At 42.5% G+C, this 21,397-nt stretch overlaps 1 protein-coding gene across 1 annotated transcript in view; it reads left to right on the top strand.

The window, feature by feature from the left end:
- Positions 1 to 21,397, top strand: part of LOC118799000 (myosin VIIA and Rab interacting protein) — a 258,885-nt gene that overhangs the window by 6,433 nt on the left and 231,055 nt on the right. The gene's annotated exons all lie outside the window — the stretch shown is intronic.

Below are 21,397 nucleotides of genomic sequence, written 5' to 3' on the forward strand. Positions count from 1 at the left end.
CTGGTTCCTCTCACTCGGTAAGTTTCTCTACAATGAACCGCTTCACATCAAACCACTCTGACTCTGTTTACATCTCAAAGACTGAATTATTCAGAGATTTCCTGTCTTGAAAGTTGTGTGTTAGCTTCAGGATGATAAACAGGATTAATTCTAGTAATGGAAGCATCAAACAATGCCATTTCTTTTATAGGGAGAAGGTTAACCATAGATTTGACATAGTTTAGTTGATCCATCAGTCATTTCAAAAGGAACCTGTATGGAATCCTCTGGGCAGCTGTGTTTGTATGTCTGGCATGTTTGTATTACATTTGTACACAGATGTACAGTCATTGGCAAAAGTTTGAGTGTCGGGGGGGGGGGATTATGAACCCTTTGTCATGGAAACAGAAGGTGAGGATGTGAATTTATAGGGCGGTAGATTGAAGAAGGAGGGGTTTCAGCCATATTTCTCCACCCAAACTTCAGTTATAACATAACTACATTTAGAACCCTTTGTTGGTGCTTCTGGTGGTTGCTATGGTATCCCAAGTGGTTACTAGGATGGCGCTGGGTGGTTGCTATGGTATAAGCTATGTCAAACTTAATAGAAGAATAAATAATAAATAACTTACTTTAATAATTATGAATAGCCTTTTGGGTGCTACATAGAGCCCTTTTCAAAAAGGTTCTATGTAGAACCATCTACAGCACGTTCTCCATCAGTCTGTAAACCCATATCAAGATGCAGAGAACCCTTTCATCATGTAAAGGGTTCTTTTGAGTGTTCTTGGTTCTTTTTAGAACAATTCTCTTTACTTAAGAACCATTGAAGAACCTTATTTTAAAGAGTGTATAGAATGCCTCCTTTTTTATTTCAGTGGCGTTTCATCTGCTTTTACTGAACCATATCGGTATCATAATCCTCTTTCATACATGGGTCACCTCTGGTCAGTTATCAGTTCTGTCAGTTGTCCAATAATTTACTGACTCTATCAGGTAAATCGGTAAACGTTAGTGTATTAGTGTAATGATAACATCCACTTCGTAATGTCATTGAGGAGAACGTATTCAGTAAAATGCAGTGGCTGATTGTGACTATGAAGAGTGAGGTCTTCAGTCAAACTTGGCCAAAAACTGTAACCGCCTCTGCGATAATGATAAATTCTGCTGGCTTCCTTATGGGATGTAGTGGTGAACTGTGACTCACATTGTTCTAGATTAAACACGGACATTTGCAGCTTTAAAAGACATTCTTTGTTTTATTTGAAGTTTAAAACAGACTAACTTATGTTTTTACCTTGTTTCACAGTGACTTGGTGTAAAGCTGCCCGAGCTGTTTTCCATTTTTAACGTCTGTCTGAAATGATCAGGCTGCCACTCGTACTCGCTGTTGTTGATGGATCTACGACTTCTAGAAGGCCTAGAGCAGGGTGGGGAACTCTGGTCCTGGAAGGCCAGATTTTGGTGATTATACCTTCTCAAAGACACCCGGCTCAACTCATCAGTTAATCGTAAGGTTTAGTGGGCATGTCAAAGCAGTGAAATCACCAAGCTCTGCTGGACTCTGGCCTTCAGTTCCTCAGCTCTGGCCTCATGAAATTGGTTGAAAATCAAAACGTGACCAGTTGATTCCATTGAAAGTTCCTAATTATGTTGGTGGTTATAAAGACATCGTTACAGCTTCTGAAGGCCGACTATTGAGAGGGCTAGCTTGTCTGTGCCTATATAGATACCACAGGAAAAAACTACAGATTAGATAAGTTTCCACTGAGCATCTCAACTTTCCAACCAAAACTTCAACATGAAGTGAGAGTAGTGCTGCAGTACTGCAGGGTTAAATAGAACAAACATAACGCAGTGTTTCCTGTAGAGGTTTTTCAGTAGTGGTCGCAGGCCAGACCTCCCAACCCCCCCACTACCCCCCCCCCAGCTTCTTTTCTTTATTGAAGATCAGACTCAGGCTGTCAGTCTTTCCTGTTTCATTTTCTCACTGTAAAGTTGTTAAACAAATTACTGGCTCAGCTCGGTTCTGACTGTTCATGCAATGTATGTCCACTTCATATAACCATTGTTTTAAATTAAAAGCCCTCTGCAGAGTTTTGCAGTTTCATGACATGTCATGATATTCTGCAGCAGCGGCGGCAGTAATCTCGCAGCAGCGGGTCACCACTGCAATATATATACAGCGGAAAGTAGGGGTGCGGGAAAAAATGGATTCTTAGATGCATCGCGATGCGGACGTGAACGATTCTGAATCGATTCATTCAACGTCAAAAATCGATTTTCTAAATATTTAATTTATAACATAATGTTGACGGAACGCAAAGGGCGGAACTTGCAAGTGGGTAAGTGCTGCGCCCGGACAGTCTGTGGCGGCACACAACAAAAACACAACTGGATGAGCGAGAAATCCGACCGGCTCTGCATTAAAGCCAGGTTAGATCAGGAGTCACAACCCAAATGATAAGAGACATTTTGACCTTTCAACAAAAAGCAAACCAGCTTGGGAGCCACAACATTTAATGTCCAGTATGTCTCAGTGTGTGTTAATGTCCTAGTATAGACTAAACAATATAAACGAAAACACAGACTTACTTCGCTCTGCTTTCAGCTTCAGCTCAGCTACAGCTGCTTTTCTTCCATCTCCGCCAGAAAACTTTTCCTCAAAACTAGAACAGTTTCTTGTAAAATGTCTTTCAGGTTTCGGCTGTTTTATGAGGCTGAAGTCGCTTCTCATTCGCCAGCTTCTTGCTGTACTTTCCCGTTCCACCTTAAATTCTGATTGAAGCGCCAAATGTAAATGCGGCACCATTTAAGGTGGAACGGGAAAATTAGAAAGAGAAGCGACTTCACAAATTTTAGTGTTTGACAGTCTCTGGTTGTAGATTTAACGTATCAGGAAACCAAGTACATTACTTATAAATGCGAATAAGTCCGTTCGTCTCCAAATGTTCGTCTGTCTTTCTCTTTTTCGATTCGCCAAGCGAAACCTCATTGCAGGGCTTTTGCGCTATGTTGCTCACGCCCCATCTCGCAGATATTTTACTGACACAGCAGCGTTTCCAAACCAGAGCAGTGAATGAGAGCCTTCCAGTTCACTTGCCACATCACTTCCATTAGTTTTATCAATAAAAGATATTGGACATAAATGCATTATGGATCAATACAGATACTTAGCTTTAAAACTACCAAGTCCTCAGACAGTAAAAAAAATAGTAATCATGTATTGAAAAAAAAGATGAATCGATAATCGTTTTATAATTGCATCGCAGCCTCTGAATCGTAATCGAATCGTGAGGTGCCTAGAGATTCCCAGCCCTGCTGGAAAGGCTGTAATGATTACATAAAAAAAAGCGAAAAATTCCAGACATATTTTTTCTGTATTTAACAGGAATCAGCAGGTCTTCTCTGAAGGCCTAGAAGGCCCTGAGGGCTCCCCAGGGGTGAAATGGTGCATGAGGTGAGACCAGCCACCATCATTAGAGATCCGAGCTGGTCAATGAATATTCCTAAGCATGCACACAGATCAGATGCCTTAGGCAGTGTGTCCAGCTCTGTGAGCAGGCTTAGATACTGCTGAATCTCAAAGGGGAGCTACCACAAAAAACACAACAGTAAATGTCTAACGTGTTCTGGGATGATGCGATTCCTGCTCACAGTTATGTCACATTGACACACTGCTCGGCATTCGTCTGTGGAAAAAGAGTAGAGTTGATTTAATTCCAGGGTTATTATGATTCAACTTAAGCAATTACTTAAACAAAAACTAGCAGTGAAAATGTGTTTAACTATAAAAATAAAAGGTTTATGAAATCAAAAGTAGAATGTCCATCACAAAATGAACTCAAACTAAACAGTATTACTGCAAAAAAACTATTAGTTTTATTTTATTTTTTTTGGCATGAATGTGAGTGGATCACTTGTGTGGCCGTATTCCAGGAAAGCTTTAAGCCGAGCTGAGCTCAGTCTACCGTTAATTTTATTCTACTCTTATCAAACACCTACTAACACAGCACTCGTCATAATACTTACAACTAAAACTGAAAATAAAAATGAAACTAAAACTATTAATGTACTCTTAAGCTTTACTGAAATTAGAAACCAAAATGAGAAACTAAACGAAAATAAAAACTAATGAACATTTAAAAACTATTAATAATTGGAGTCGTTTCATTTTATGAAGAGCATCTCCTCCATAATATGCATTTAGATGTGACAGCCACATATTTGCTCTCTGTAAAGTTGCTGTTGCTCTTTGGAAACAGGTCTTGGTTACTGACGTCTGTATGCGCTGCCAAAAATACAGACTACAAACGAAGTTTTGGAATTTTTCCTCTGGTCTTGTCCTCTAATTATAGGGGTGGAGATGTAGCCAATAGGCAATCCATTTGGCATTGAGATCTGATGATTTTACTGGTCAGTTAGTGTGCCAGTGTTGGATATAATCCCTCTGGTGGGTCTAAGGGCAACCCTGGGGTCTCGTCCCTGTAGGCTGTGCCTGGTAAACCCCCTCTGGAATCGATCAGATGCCCGAACCACCTCAACTGGCTCCTCTCAATGCGGAGGAGTAGCAGCTCTACTCTGAGCTCCTCTCGGATGGCCGTGCTCCTCACCCTGTCAGTAGAGTGTAGCCGCCACCCTGTGAAGAGGCTCATTTCCGCCGCTTGTGTTCTCGATCTCATTCTTTCGGTCATTACCCACAGCTCAGGACCACAGGTGAGGGTTGGGATGTAGACCGACTGGTAAACAGAGAGCTCTGCCTTACGGCTCAGCTCCCTCTTCACCATTACAGTCTGGTACAGTGACCGCATTACTGCTGTCCCAGCCTGTGGCCGAACCGGCACAGGGGTTCATGGTGCCAAGGACCTCCCTGCCATCTCCCATTGCCTATATGGCACTGCACAGGTCCCCCATGCCGGGCCTTGTGGGTGGTGGGCCCACGTGGTCCCCCCGCATTGCCTTTAGGCCTGAGCCCAGCCACATCGCCTGGGCCGCCCGGCCACCAGACGATCATTTATCATCGTGAAAGACACACAGTGTAGTCTGATCGTGGCATAAAAGACAGTGCATGATTTACTTAAAGTCTTGTAGCAGTTTCACAGTGACTTTCAGTAGTGAGCTCTGGTCTTGAGCTGCTGCCGCTGTTTTCCATTCCTAACATCACACTGATTACGCTTGTGTTCACTGTCAGTGGTGTATCTAAGACCAGAAAGCCTTGAGTGATGCTTGTATTTTCTTCAGGAGATTGGTCCCGCCAAAAACATGATTAATTCGTCTGTCACTTCATACTTGTTGTTGTGTTGGGTACTCTAAGGCGTTAGGCTTCATTTTCAGTTTTTCAGTCCTTAACCAATAGGAGAGCTTGATTAGCGATATCCTCCTAGAGAAGAAAAACAATTCCTGACTGGTTTCCATTCAAAACTTGACAATGAAACAAGAGCAGTAACACTTGCAGTTAGAATACAAGCGTGAATCTGCAGAATAAAAATGAACTAAAAATTACAAAAATGCTTTTTTAAGTTTACAGAAATCATTAGACCTTCTCTAAAGACCTAGAAGGCCCTGAAGGTTCCAGGGTTCCCCTCTGTCGTGCTCTTCCAGGACGTGAAGGTAGTGGATTGAAATGGACAGGAATTCTCAAGAGACTGGTGATGTCATTGAGGCAAGGGCAAGACTTTTACCCAAGTATTAGAGGAGGAATTATGCATGTGACTGCTTGTTTTTGCCAAGGAGCTAATAAATCAGTAGAATTTTAGTTGCATTCCCCCGTTACTCCTGTCTGTAATTCACAAGACCAAAATGACACAAGATTGTTTCCAACAGATGCCACTACAAGTTTGTGCTGCTGTGAGCAAATGCTGTTGGACTCTGGGCACAGGTGTATGTTACAGTCTAGGCAAACAGGTCTGTCTAAGACCAGCACACACCTTGAGCAAATTCTGTAAAGTAAACATACAAATAAGTACTCTGTAGGAATGTGGCTGTTGGTGACAGTGACATTACGTTCCACATTGCTCTGAGTGGACAGACCTGTGGTTTGTAAGTTGATTCAAGCAAAAGTATCTGCAAAATAACTTCAAACATGCTACATTTAGTTAAGCTGAATAACTAAGTGCAATATTTTAAACATCAAAAAATGTTTGTTTATGAAATCTACAGTACAAAATACAGTGGTGGGGTGTATATGAACACTCTCAGGGGAAAAAAGGTACAAAACTGTCTCTGGGTCAGTTCCCCTCTTGTCACTGGGGTGGAACCCTCAAGGCTCCATCTCAGTACCTTCAGTCAGGGAACATAACTGAACCATAATCCACTGAAATGATATGTTCTAAGCTGTACTGACTCCACACACCCCGTCTCGTCTCCAGGCTTTTATTTTACTGTTCTGTTTAAAACATTCGGTTATGAAAAGGTACAAATACGAACTTTTCACCTGGAGAAACTTATTTAAGGTTCACAATCAGACCTTAAAACCACTGTTGGAGCTTTGAGGGAACGTTTACTCTGTTTTACCTTGATGAACGAAAAATGTTCCTGCACAGAACCTTTATTTCTAACAGTGTGTACTTCTGTGCAAAACTCAGCGACCACCCTTTTATTTATTTATTTAATTTTCATAATCCCAATTACAAATTTATACTCATCAGTTCACAAACCCTCCACATCTCAGATGTCTAAGATGATTTTGGATGTTCTAGTGCTGGGGTGCATGACTCCAGTCCTGTAGGGGCAGTGTTGAGCACTGTGAGTTTGGTGGTTCCCTACTCTCACACACACCCACTGAACCTGCCAGTTCACAGAGCAGTTAATCAGGTGTGTTTGAGCAGGAAGAACACCAAACTGTGCTGAACACCAGCCCTGCAGCCATTTCATGTTCTCAGTGAGGTTCTTCTTGACAGCTACACATCCTTTCAGACCCATAGCGCTGAGTCGTCTTCTCACAGAGCTTGGTTTTCTCTTATTCGCCAAATATGAAAGTGCTGCTTATCTGACGTTGACCGTTTTCGTGCTCTCCCAGGCCTTACGTGGTTCTCTTGAACGTCAGTTTTGAAATTCTTGTTTTTTCCACATATTTGTAGATTATCTAATGTAATATCTTCTGTAGCCATTTCAGAGGCTCGTGAGAGAGAAGTGTGTGAGGCAGCTGAGGTGAGTTTGGGTAGTTTCTTGTGTGAATGTTGGTCTCTTTGAAGGGGAATGTAATGTCAGTGAGATGGCTGGATTAAAGATTGGAAGGATAGAAGATTTGAAGTGAATGTAGAGTGCAAAAAAGTAAAGAGTGGACAAATTAAACACCAGTGGTGGACGAAGTACACAAACCATGTACCTGAGTTAAAGTAGAGACACCCAAGGTAAAATATTACTCCAGTAAAAGTAGAAGTTCCTCCCTTTAGACCTCCACTTGAGTAAAAGTACTAAAGTATTCACCTTCAAATGTACTTAAGTATCAAAAGTAAAAGTACTGAAAGATTAATTATGGCTCTGATGTTCTATTATAATATTTATAACAAGACTCGCTTCATTAACTCATTTTAGGTGAAAATACTCCAGTGTCTCTCTTGGTAAACCAGTCTTTTAATAGAAGGTCATTAATTAGTGACGCTGATGTCTATTAAAATGATCATAAGCACAAAACACTGAAGGCAAACAGTTTCCATCAGGTAGAACTGAGTGGCTCTGAAATCACTTTTTACAAGCAAAGTTTCAGTTTAAGATTTATTTACAAGTTTAAGTTTAATAAAAACTTTAAACTCAGATTCACAAATGAGTTTCCTTTACTAAACTGCATCTGTAGGTCTCTGTTCATAAACATAAACTAGCCTAAACTAATTTACTATAAAATGAAATGTGTTTGTATAAATTCAGAATAAAGACACGTCAGTCACAACTGCATATGAGTACATATCTCTATATTGTGGTCTGTTTACACAAAGTTAGGTTAGTTCATCATTTATGTTGAATAGACTCTCCCAGAATTTGACGCTGCTGCACTGATGTTGAACCGTGTGCTGCACTGGGTCGGTATGACCAACAGGTCAAAACAAGCTCAAAACGAAGTGACCGCTGTGCCCTGATTGGTGTTCTTCCTTTGCGCTTCTTTTGTTTTGACATGTTACGTTTTTATACACACATAAACCAAAAGGAACGACAGATTTCTCATAATGTAGCGGAGTAAAAAGTGAGATATTTGACTTTGAAATGTAGTGGAGTGAAAGTAAAAAGTCACCAAAAATGGAAAAACTTCAGTAAAGTACAGATACACGAAAAACTGCTTAACCACAGTAATGAATTACATTTACTGCATTACTGTCCACCACAGGTAAATACTGAGATTTGATATTAAACTTGCTTGTTGAGGCTTTCTGTGTAATTTTCTGATAAATTTATTTTCTGCTTTTTTTCTGACACTGAAAAATAAATAACTGAACTAACTAAAATAAAAGGTGGTCTTGGTTTTTTGGAGACTCTGGATTTGACCAACTTTAAAATGGACTCATGGTTCCAGTTTAGTTATTACCATCTGTGTTTGTTCCACCACTGCTCAGATTCACCCCAGCAGTCAGAATGGCACTCTTTCCAGAGGTTCATTTTGCACGTAGTTAAATTGTACTTTAAGTCGATTTTGGAGAAAAAACAACAGAGAATGAAGAATAAAAAAGGTAATGAAAAGTAGGAGAAACAGATCATTTAAAAAACGAATGAAAGTCATCACTGAAAAGAGGCTGTACTAATAATAATTAAAAATTGTGGTGCACAAGATTAAAACAAAAGGACACAACTGCTCAATCCAAGAGTCACAAACAGGGATGGTCATATAAATAAAAGAATAAAGCTATTACAAGTAAAAGAATTATAATTTAAACAAGGAATCATAATTAAAAGAATTGATAAAATAAAAAGAATAAATAAAATACATAAATGAACAAAAAGTATATTATTTATTGTAATCAGTGTTTTGTCATTTAATGTCCACCATATGATCCATTATACATGCATTGTGTATGTGTTTCAGATTGAATGGAGATCTAGGAGAAGATTGAATGTATGAATGTTGCTGCAGCTAAAAATGAGCCTCTCTCAGCCCTCTGAGTGACGTCTGTGTTCCGCTTCTGGGAGAATTTACGCCGGAACACGCCAGATCCGGATCTGGAACCTCCAGCTAATCCTATCCAAATATGTTTGCATAAAGATGGTTCTTCAGGGTTCTTTAGTAAAGAGAATGGTTCTAGTTAGAACCATGAGTTGTATATGCTTAAATGGATCTTTAGTTGATGGTTCTTCAGATTGATAAAGAATGTGTTGTATATGGTTCTATATAGAACCTTTCTGAATACGGTTCTATATAGCACCAAAAAGGATTCTTCTACTGTTACGATGTCAAGCTTGTACACAACAGAAGAACCCTTTCAGGTGCTTTTGGTGGTCCCCAGTGGTTACTAGGATGTTGCTAGGTGGTTGCTAGGTGGTTGCTATGGTGTCTGATTGTTGCTGGGATGTTGCTATGGTATTCCAGGTGATTGCTAGGGTGTCGCTAGATGGTTGCTAAGCTGTCCCAGATGGTTGCGAAGATGTTGCTAAGCGGCTGCCATGGTATCCCAGGTGGTTGTTAGGTGGTTGCTGTGGTATCCCAGATGATTAATAGGCTGTTGCTATGCAGTTGCTATGGTGTTCCAGGTGATTGCTAGGTGGTTGCTATTATATCCTACACTGTTAAAGGTTGTGCACAAACCATTGCACCCCATTCATTCCTGTGTGTGTGTGGGGGGGGGGTATGTATCAGTATGTATCAGTCAGATAACAGCGCTCTGCAGTGCTCAGTCGCTGATTAGAAGACCGTACTGTGCACAGTTTGCGTGATCAGCTACAGCTTTAGTGAACTGAACCCTCCTTGCAGTCACGTTGGCAGTGTGTACTGCGGCTGCATCAAGGCGCTGTGCCTCCTCGTGCCTCTGGCCCTGAGAGCTTCATAATCGCATGTGAAAGTTCTGACTTATGAAATCGTGACACGTAACTATGGACACCAAAGATCTTAAGAAGGCAAACCCTCCTTCTCACTGCTATGCTAGGTTTAACTGGCCGCTGGATTCTGTCCTGATGTCCTTGATGAGCTCTCAGCTCTGAGCCGGTGGGTTCGGCCTGATTCTCTCAGCGAGTGAAAGGAGCTGCTTTTCTAAAGACCAACTCGCTCCATGAATACATCAACCTTGATGCGCTGAAAACACGCCGCGGCTGCAGGAGGAGCTTTGTTTGCTTTCCGGACTGTTTGCTTGGCTCTGCAGCTCATTGTAGACTTGGGTGTTTTTATTAACCTCCATCAAGACAGGAGAGAGTGAGAGAGAGAGAGAGAGAGAGAGAGAGAGAGACAGAGAGTGAGAGAGGGCGCATTGCTGAACTGTCAGGATGTTGATATGTTTTCTAGATGGTAATTATGATGGTGAGATATTATGAGAGAGTTTAAATGAAGATGCCACATGAAGGTTATTGAGAACTGTTTTAAGACGTAAATGTGGGTTTGATTGTGTGTGTGTGTGTGTGTGTGTGTGTGTGTGTGTGTGTGTGTCAGTTAAGGGTAGAATGGTTGTAAACAGGTGGAGTGATTTGGTGAAGCTAAAGGGCACAGCTGACTGAGTCATCACCCCCAAGCCTAGCGTTCAGCGTCATTCTCTCTCTCTCTCTCTCTCTCTCTCTCTCTCTCTTTCCCCATTCTCTCTCTCCACACACACACACACTTTCTCCTCTGGGGTCTCCACCCTCATCTCCTACCCACCCCTCGCTCCATAAGCTGAATGAAAAGCCCCCCCCACCCTGCAGCACTTCAGCTGCCTATAAAAAGCCCAGGCTGACTAATAGCTTCCCTCTGGCTGCTTCGTTATAATGGTGCATATTTCCCTCATATATTAGTCCCTATCAGCCGCCTCTTCAGCCTCCACTCTCCAGCGCCGAGGACTGAGCTGTTCTGCTCTCGCGTAGACTGGAGCTCTCAGGATTACAGAGAGAGAATAGAAAGGGGAGGTAATATAAACTGGACAGTGATGCAGAGTCTTTCATATGGACAGTAAAACACCTGGTCCAGATGTGACCGTGAATATCACATTAGAGTTGGTTGTAAACTGGGCCGATCAGCAGGAGCAGAGCCGTGCGCCCCAGGAGGAAAATCAATATGAGCTGAAGTGCTCTGGTCAACCATCAGTTCTGCTATTATGAGCTTCTTTCTGAGATCCTTGAGATGCAGATAATCATCTCAAATCTGTGTTCTTGCTTAATCCCTATTGGCAGTAAGAGCAGATCAGTACAGGTCCATAAGAGCATGAACAGTTCCCTAACTGTTGCCTGTTATTCAGGATTAGATCACTCTTTACTGATAATAACCTTCTATTACTGCAGCTGTTCTTATATTACAAGCAAATAGGTCATTCTGAGTGTGTGCATGTTGGTTTTTGTATTGGGACAAGATGTTCTGACTGTGTAAAACCGTCCTACAAAATGGTCCTACAAAATGGTCCTCACTCTGGGAGGCACTTTGTAAAGAAGAAAAGCTGAATGTTTTCATTTTTTTGAACTGAAAGGTCAAACAACTTTTACTGCTATTGAGGATAAGGCTGGTTTAGGGCAGCGGTTGGCAATCCAAATATTAAGAAGAGCGATTTTGTCCTTTCACCAAAAATCAAACCACTTTGGGAGCCACATTTTATATCCATTTTACCATCTTGGCTGTAAATGTGTATCAGTATGTGCTGATGTACTGATATAGGCTAAAAATTATAATATAAATAAAAACGCAGACTTACTTTGATCTCCTTTAAGCTTTAGCTCAGCTACAGCTGCTTTTCCCGCATCTCCAGCAGGAAACTTTTCCTCAAAAGTAGAACAGTTTCCTGTAAAATGTCTCTCAATGTTTGGCTTTTTATGAGGCTGAAGTTGCTTCTCATTCACCAGCTTCTTGTTTGAATTTTTCCGTTCCACCTTAAATGGTGCCTGAGGTGCCACAGTGTAACTGCTGCTCGGGCGAATTTAATGTGAAAATACAAATCAGAAGCTGGCGAACGAGAAACGGACCTCAGCCTCGCGACTTTGTACTGTTTGAGTTTCTCACTGCAGATTAAACGTATCAGGAAACCAGCTGGAGTGATTATAAACACTAATCAGTCCATTCGTCTCTAAATTATCGATGTTCATCTTAAATCTCTCTCTTTGCTGTTTCGTTAGCTACTAGCTAGGCGAGACTGTTGTCTGTGTTGCTATGGTGACCAGCAGTCTGCGCTGATCTTCAGGGTTAAAGGGTGAATTAGCAGTTCTACATTAACTCCAGAGTTTAAGACCATTTATTGTTAAACTGTGTTGAACGATCAGCAGAGCTTTATTTTACTGTAAAGGAGGATTATTTTATTTTTACCTACTAATCTGATTCAGCTGTGGAGCCGAAACAGGACAGTAAAAGAGCCACATGTTGCCGACCCCGGTTTAGGGTTAAGTAACAGGCCTGGATCATCAGGTTATGGGCCGCTGGGTAGAAATGTTTGGTGGGCCCTACCTGGCTACCTCTTTTAAGTAATACTGTTATGATATTACAGCAAGTTAAACAAAGCTTAGGAAGCACTACAGTGGCAGAATACTTACCGCAGAGTTGGCACGACATCACTGACTGCATTTTTTTTTGTCCACCTTGTAGATGTAAAGTCAGAGACGATAGCTCATCTGCTGCTGCACAGTTTGTGTTGGTCATCCTCTAGTCCTTCATCAGTGGTCACAGGACGCTGTTGGCTGGATGTTTTTGGTTCTTGGTTCAGCAGCACTGCTGTGTCTGATCCACTCGCACCAGCACAACACACTAACACACCACCACCACATCAGTGTTACTGCTGAGAATGACCCACCACTCAAATAGTACCTGCTCTGTGAGGGTCCATGGGGGTCCTGACCACTGAAGAACAGGGTAACAAAGTATGCAGAGAAACAGATGGACTACAGTCTGTAACTGTAGAACTACACAGTGCACCTGTATGGTCAGTGGAGCTCCTTAGATTGTATAAAAACAAGGTGTGTATGTGTGCGATTATCTTGTATGCAGGGCTGGTTGGATGGGTTTTTGTTTACCTGTGTGTGGTTAAGTGGAGGATCTATGGCTGTTTTAAAGCTCTATGGATTGAGTCACTGAATGACATGCTTGTATGTGAGCTGAGCTGTAGGATACCAGCCTAATCTCAGAAGGCTGACCAATTTCACAGCTCTTTACATCCTGCTAAGCACAGCACACGTGTATGTATGAGCTAGAGATTGACAGAGAGGGGAGAGAAACATACAGCCAGCACAGTTTTGTGCTCTGCAAAGAGCTGATCATGAAACCAGTGCGATCCATGCAGTGCTGTGGCTGCTGTGCAAAAATAAAGCATTCCTGTCTGATAACAGCACCGCTAAGCAAATAAGTGCTCCAGCAAACCCCAGGGAATTCTTTCGAGGGCACTTGGCTGAGTTACCTGACCACTCTTGGTCACCTTCAGCAGTGTGGTGTGTTTGGGAGAATGTGAGGAATCACACAGGCATTCCAGTGGAGAAATAGTTGACAGGCATTGGACAAAATGGTGGAAACACTCATATCCAAAAGCTCATTAATTAACAAGCCACTCGTGTGTTGGGTCAAGTGTGTTAGAGCTGGAAAAACACACAAATGTGCAGACTATACCCAACTTTATGAACTCCTGCCTTTTCTCTATATTGACACATAAGCTCCCTGGACAAAAAAATGGTGGTAGTAACTTCAGGTTCCTGCAGATGGCTCTGCACAATGATTATTATTATTATTATTATTATTATTATTTTTTTCCCTTTTTTTCCACAATATCTTGTAACCATCTAGCCCTGCTCCCCCCAACCCCATGACCAGCCACCCCATCCTGAATATTCCCCCTCCCTTCCCACCCCACCCTGAATACCCCCCCATAGGCATTCAGAGATGTGGACTGGCAGTGATTCCAAAACACACCAATTAGTGTCCAGTGATTGGATCCAGAATGCAATCTTGTGAATATTGGCTGCAAAATAATAAAACAGAAAATTAGGGAGGGCCAAGCCCCCTTCAACTTTGGGCCACTGAAGAGTCATCTTATTGACCCGGGGGATTTTACAGCTCCAGATAAAATCTATAATAACCTTGTCAAGAGTCGTAAAAAAAGACTTGGGTAAGAACACAGGAAGACACTGAAATAAGAACAGGAATTTGGGGAGAATATTCATTTTGACGCTTTAAATTCGGCCTGTAAGTGATGGAGGAAGATTGTTCCATCTCCGAAAGTCCTCCTTCATGGATGACATCAGAGGAGTATAATTAGCTTCTTGAATAGAAGATAAAGAAGGAGTGATATTAATACCGAGGTATCTAAAGCCGTCTGGGGCCAAACGAAAAGGAATATTGGTCAGATCTACCGGATATGAGGGAAAATTTAGAGGGAATTCACTTTTTTCCAAAATTTAATTTATACCCTGAAAAAGAGCCGAATTCCTTTAAAATCAATTGGATTGCCGAAATTGAGGATCAGGGATGACTGATGAATAATAGGAGGTCGTCTACGTATAGTGAAACTCTGTTCTACACCATAGCGTGATATACCCTGAATCTGTGACGACGCTTTGAGGGCAACTGATAAAGCCTCCAAGGCTAAAACGAACAAAGCGGGACTTAAAGGACAACCCTGTCGAGTACCACGTTGTAAAGGAAAAGAAGAAGAAAAAACAAATTAGTAGAAACTCGAGCAGAGGGTGAAGAATACAGAAGCTTAATCCAAGAATTCAAGTTTTTACCAAAGCCAAATTTATCAAGAACGGCAAAAAGGTAGTCCCACTCTAGGCGGTCAAAAGCTTTTTCCGCATCTAAAGATATGACCGCCTCAGAGACAGGAGAAGAGCTAGAAGTAAATACAGTGTTCACAAGTCTACGGATATTTGAGAACAAGTACCGACCTTTAATAAACCCAGTTTGGTCATCTGAGACGACTGAAGGAAGGACAGGCTCTAAACGTTTGGCTGTCACTTTTGCCAGGATTTTATGCTCATTGCAGAGTAAACTGGTCGGTAAGAGCCACATAAGGTTGGGTCTTTGTCTTTTTTCAGGATAAGCGAGATTGTTGCCTGAGTAAAAGTTGGGTAAGCAGCCACTGTTTAGCGACTCGTTAAACACTTCCAGGAGAAGCAGCGACAGTTTATCTTTGAACTTTTTCCTGAAGTGTGATGGGGCCGTCCAGGTTCTGTGCCGTGTTAGGGTCTAAAGTGGGAAGCTGTAAATCATTCAGAAAAGAATACATAATATCTGGGTTGGGGTGGTGTTCAGATGTATAAAGCGAGGAGTAATAGTCAGCAAAAATCTTGTTGATTTCCTTGGGATGGGAGGTCAAATTACCCGTAGAGTCTTTAATTTGAGGAATTAGTCTAGAAGCGGTAAGTCTCCTGAGCTGATGAGCAAATAATCGACTGCCTTTGTCACCATATTCATACACTAAACCACGTGAGCGCAAGATAAAAGCCTCGGCCTTTTTTTGTAGCAAGTAGATTAAACTCTGCTTTAGGTCCGTTCGTGATTTTAACAGCTCAGGAGAAGACTTCTCGGAAATTTTTCTATCCAATTCGCGTATCGATTTTGAGACATCCTCCATTTGTTCACATCTGAGTTTTTTAATGTATGAAGATGAAATTGTTTCTCCATGAAGCACAGCTTTAAGTGCTTCCCACAGTGCAGCGTTTGAAACAGAGTCAGATCTATTGGTGTCTAGAAAGAAATCAATTGAATCTGAGATCATAGAACAAAACGATTCTTCGGATAGGAGAATAGGGTTCAAACGCCACTGAGGAGGATCCCTCTGACACCACACACATTTTACATCCATTTGAAGAGCAGCATGATCAGATATGACAATAGCTTAGTAATCAACGTGGGTAACTGACTCAAGGAGTTCACAATTAATGAAAAAATAATCAGTGCGAGAATAAGATCTATGTACTGAAGAAAAAAAGAAAATAATTTAGTAAAAGGGTGAAGCTATTACACAGCCATTGTCCTCCATGATCAAAGATAGAGATCGGGCCGTTCTTGAAGTTGAGAGCAATTTGGAGCTAGATCGATCTAGTGTTGGGTTCATGACACAGTTTAAATCACCTCCAAGAATAAGTTTGTGCGTATCTAAATTAGGGAGAATAGATAAAAGCCTATGTACAAAGTCCTCATCATGCCAATTTGGAGCATATATGTTTACCAATAGCACCTGGACCTGGAACAGGAGACCCGAAACAATAACATATCTACCTTGTTGGTCTGAAATTATGTTCAGTGGAATGAACTGGGTCCTCTTATTAATCAAAATAGCAACCCCTCTAGCCTTTGTGTTATAATTAGAATAGAAAACTTGGTTGACCCAAGATTTACGCAGTCTGGTATGTTCCGCTCCAGATAGGTGGGTTTCCTGAAGGAACACAATGTCTGCACTGAGTGTTTTGAGATGAGAAAAAACGTTTACCATTTTAGTCTGGGCCTGCAAACCTTTAACATTCCATGAGATAAATCTGACCGGATTGTGTTGGTTAGTGTTCCTCCTTATTGTAGACATATGGTAAAAATGAGCTTAAGAGATTGTGGTAATAATACTGCGGGGGAAAAATATATATATAATAATAATAATAATAATAATAAAAAAAAAAAACAGTGGAGAAACAAGCCATGACATAACCTTCCAACTTGAACTTGAGCTTCCAGTGACGGTTCTTAAAGCCCTGCACCACCTCTCTCTCCCTAAGTAACAGACTCCAGTCAAAAAACCTAGCCTCCCCTCCCAGCTCCCCACCGCCATCAACAAAGAAGAAGTAAAACAGCGAACAGGTTAAGAACCATACTAAACATCTCACATGATAAGCTCCTTAAAGTCTCTTGGGACCTGGACAGGACTATTACAAATGAGAACATTAAGCATTTAAAATAAAATAAGAACCGTGTAGAAACCAAATATGTAATGCAAAAGTATGGTTTAAAGATCTTATACCAAGTCCTTAACCAGATTCTAAAGTATAACTATATAGGCCCAGGTATGAACATTGGTAAATGACGTAGGAGAATGTGGCCCAACCCACTGTCGCACTAACCTCAGAGACAACCACTCCTGAGGCTACAGTTCAGTCAGGTCATCAAGTTGCATGTTCCTTGCAAAACCTCTGCGCAGCATCAGGCGTATCAAAGATCCTGGCCACGCCGTTCACGATGACTCTGAGTCTCGCGGGGTAGAGGAGCGTAAAGCGAACTCCTCTCTGAAACAAAGTTGCTTTGACTTGCTGAAAGGCAGCTCGTCTGCGAGAGAGATCCACGCCGTAGTCCGGAAAAATTCTTAGCTTGTGACCCTTGTAAAGAAGTTCGTCTGCTTTTTCTCAGGGCTCGCTCCTTGTCTTGAAAGCTATGAAAAAAATAATCATAGCTCTGGGTCTTCCACCGGCCGCCCCTCCCACAGCAGGCGAGCGGCCCAGCCGGTGAGCCCTCTCGTTGATCGGTTGGCTTTGAAATAGACCGGGGCCAAACAATTCCTTGAGGAGCTCCGTAGTGAATCCGATCGGATCATTTGACTCCAGACCTTCAGGGATTCCAATAATACGTAGGTTGCACCTCCTAGAGCGGTTCTCCAGCTCGTCTACTTTCTCAACCAGGGAGGTGTTTACCTGCTTAAGTGAGCGACATTCCAGTTCAAGTTGTTCCAACCGAGTGTCATGGGCAGCCGTAGTGGACTCGAGTTCAACAATGTTGTTCCTGAAGGGAATCGAGTCTCTCGCGAATTGGTTGAAGTGATTCGTTCAGAACGCAGATAGTTTTCTCCATTTTGTGGTCGAATTCCACGCCAAAAGCCATAAACCATTTCGGTGGGGTGTCATCATCGAAGGTCCTCTTCGAAGCGGGGGTTTGGGAAGGTACATTTTCAGGAGTATTCAAGCGATTTGTAGTGCCGGGGTCATCGGGGGGGAAGGCCTGAGGGAAGCGCTCTCCGACTGGGAAGAGCTTGCGGTTAGCACCGGTATAGCAACATCAGCTCATCGGGATGCTTGCACAACGGCGGAGGTGGAAGAAATTGGCTTAGAGCCAGGCTTCTCTCTTAGCTGTCTTGACATTTTTAGTATAAAAGGAGTCCACTGTCTTAAAACAAACATTTTACTAAGAACAAAAGTGTAAAAGGTCACCTGTTCGCTGTTAATTTAACAATGCTCTGGGAAGCCGGACCTCGCACGGTCTGCCTAAGCCGCCATTACAACCGGAACTCCCGGCTCTGCACAATGATGATGGGGCTATAAATACCTGTGTACGCCAGGATTCATAGATTGAGAAAAGGTGGTACAGTGCAGTGAATGTCTTGTTTGATGTGTGGAAAACGGTCGCAAAGTAGATGTTACTGATTGGCTGATCACATTTGGGTGTGCCAAAGGCCGCAGTGTGAAGGAAGTACCTGAATTTGCAGGTGTATCAAAGCGTACGGTCATACGGGTCGACCAGCAGTGGCAGAAATCCCGGTCTACAGGACATTTTCATCCGAATTGTGTCCATGAAGGCATCCATGAAATCTGGCCGAACTGCACAATTCTTTGGTGCTCATGGAGGCATTGCACGCTTTTAGGTATGTTTCAGTTACAGGTGACTAATTTTTTGTTCGGTGAGCTTACAAACTGGTCTGAAAGCAAAGGGTGGCCTTAATGCTCATTGGGTACTTGACATGTTGCTGAGTTCTGTTATCGTGTCCATATGGTCCTTATACACATACACAGTCTGTGTTTAACACACAGATGAGCAGGTTGAAAATAATCACAGTTACCAGCTCTGTCACAATCATGCAGCCCTGCTGCAGCTTGACATTTGAATGAAAGCTGTTTTAAATCTGAGGGACAGAAAAAGAGGTGGGCGGTGGGGGGAGATAAAATTGGAAGCCCGTCTGGAGCGACATTTTAAACAGAAATAGATCTTTCGACATGACAGATAAGCTGTGGAAAAAATCATCCATCGTGTGCATCATTATCCACAAGCACTAACTGACCAAGACTCCATTCAGGCGCTTCACTGGAGCTCTGCTTTTCACTGAACTTCATTGCAAGTGGCATGTTGGTTCAATCAGGGTACTAAAAAGGGCTTCAGTGAGGGACCAAATATATCCCACCCACACTGTGACTAGAGTAAGCTGTATCGACAAAATTGAACTACTGCCAAACATGCTATTAATCATGTCAAACATGTCTCAGAATGAATGACACAGTGAATGGGGCCAATCGTAGTCTGGGTAGGGCCTCAAAATGAATTACACGGTCAACAGGACCAATTACAGTCAGGGAAGGGGCTCAAAACGAATGACTCAGTGAATAGGACCAGTTGCAGTCAGGGAAAGGGCTCACTGGGGTGGAACCCTCAAGGATCCATCTCAGTACCTTCAGTCAGGGAACATAACTGAACCATAATCCACTGAAATGATATGTTCTAAGCTGTACTGACTCCACACACCCCGTCTCGTCTCCAGGCTTTTATTTTACTGTTCTGTTTAAAACATTCGGTTATGAAAAGGTACAAATACAAACTTTTCACCTGGAAACACTTATTTAAGGTTCACAATCAGACCTTAGAACCACTGTTGGAGCTTTGAGGGAACATTTACATTGTATGTATCATGAGAAATGTTCCTGCACAGAACCTCTATTTCTTACAGTGAGTCAATAGGGCCAATCGCAGTCAGGAGAGGGTCTCAGAATGAACGGCCCACTGACTAGGGTGATATGTTGCAGTCAGGGGAGGGTCTCAAAATGATTGACGCATTGAATAGGACCAGTAGGAGTCAGGGGAAGATCTTGAAACGAAGGATGCTGTCAGCAGGTCCAATTGCAGTCAGGGTGGGTCTCAGACAGGGAAGACGTGTCAAGATGGAGGGGGAGGGGGGGTCCAGCCCAAAGCAGTTGCTCTTTTTAAAAAAAAATTAGTTTCACCTTCAAGATACTTCAGAAGGGCTTTTTTCTGGTTTTAAAGCTAAAGGTCTCACTCTGGAGACTGTAGCAGCACCGCTGCAGGACGTGAGTAGGAATGTTTACAACAGAGAACATTTCAGTCTGGTTGGGTTGTCCTTTTAACATGAAACAGCTCTTTACTAAGACCGAGTGTGTTTACATGCACTAATAATCAGATTTTTTGCAGTTATCGGATTTTGTCAGTAATCTGATCATTTACATACACTTGGGTAATCAGATAAAGGGGAAACTCCGGGTCTACGTGAGTCAGACAGTAATCAGATTTCGGCTTTGCAACCAGCCAATAAACTCTCAGAAGACGACGTGATGTAGCGTAACGTAAAACCCGAACTTCATACCGTGGCTTTTTTTTTTTCAAACATCGCGCCGCTGTAGCTGAAAATATGAACATCAAATATTACATCATCTAGAAGATAGGGCTGGGCGATATAACGATAAGTATGGCGATATAACTTTTCCTCGATAGAGCGATAAGACAGGTTCGATAAATGTTCGATATAATACACCATTCTCAGACTTCCACGTTTTAGCGAAAGCCCTGGTGGCGTTTTCTACTGCAAGGAAAGCGACACTACTCTGCTGTCGCCAGGAGAGGGCGCACTTCCGAGTTTTTCGACTTGATTAGAGAGGGAGGGGCTACGAGTAAAAAATGGGTCGCCAAATATACTTTAGCAACGGCTGAAACGCGGAGTTATACAGTCCCTGTTTGAGTGGAGCGACCGGCGATCTGTTCTCCTGTGTCCGAGTCTGAGTGACGAGGTCAGTGGTGTAACTGTACTGTCCTACGGTGAACTCACCTCTTTACTAACCTCCTAACAGCTTCAGCGGTGTTAAATCACGTCTGCAGCGCCGTGTTGCAGCGCCAAACCGTCATATTTTAGTATTAGTGCATTCTCGAGCAACGAAAGTGAAAGAAAGAAGTGGTTCATGTTGGAAAGTAAACTGAGGAAGCTGTGAGGCGTTGGAGAGCGGGAGAATGCCGTCTTTCCAGGCTAGCTGTTTTTAGCTGCTGGCTAATTACAGCAGCGCTCCGGCAAAACACGGTGAATTGATGATACTGTAGATCAAACAAGACACAAAATCACCACTTTCAGTTTAAACATGCCTAAAAGGAGGACTCTGTGACTGGTGTGAGAGATTCACACTGCAGATAATGCTTTTACACAGCGAGCGTCAGATACACTGCGGTTCACCCCTTAAACTACTACGGTAGCGTAGAGAAACCCAGCCGTCTAGCTGGTGTCTGAATACTGTGATCTGCTCTGACATGGATGTGGTAGGAGTGACCGCAGTGACCTACCGAACCGAGCTGACGTTGTTGAGAAACTAAAGAGTTTAGCTCTGTTGTTGGCCACTTGTTTAGCGTTTGTTGCGGGGTAGCCGAGCGCTCGACACCAGACAG

This window comes from Colossoma macropomum, unplaced genomic scaffold (assembly GCF_904425465.1).
Source record: "Colossoma macropomum unplaced genomic scaffold, Colossoma_macropomum, whole genome shotgun sequence".
NCBI lineage: Eukaryota > Metazoa > Chordata > Actinopteri > Characiformes > Serrasalmidae > Colossoma > Colossoma macropomum.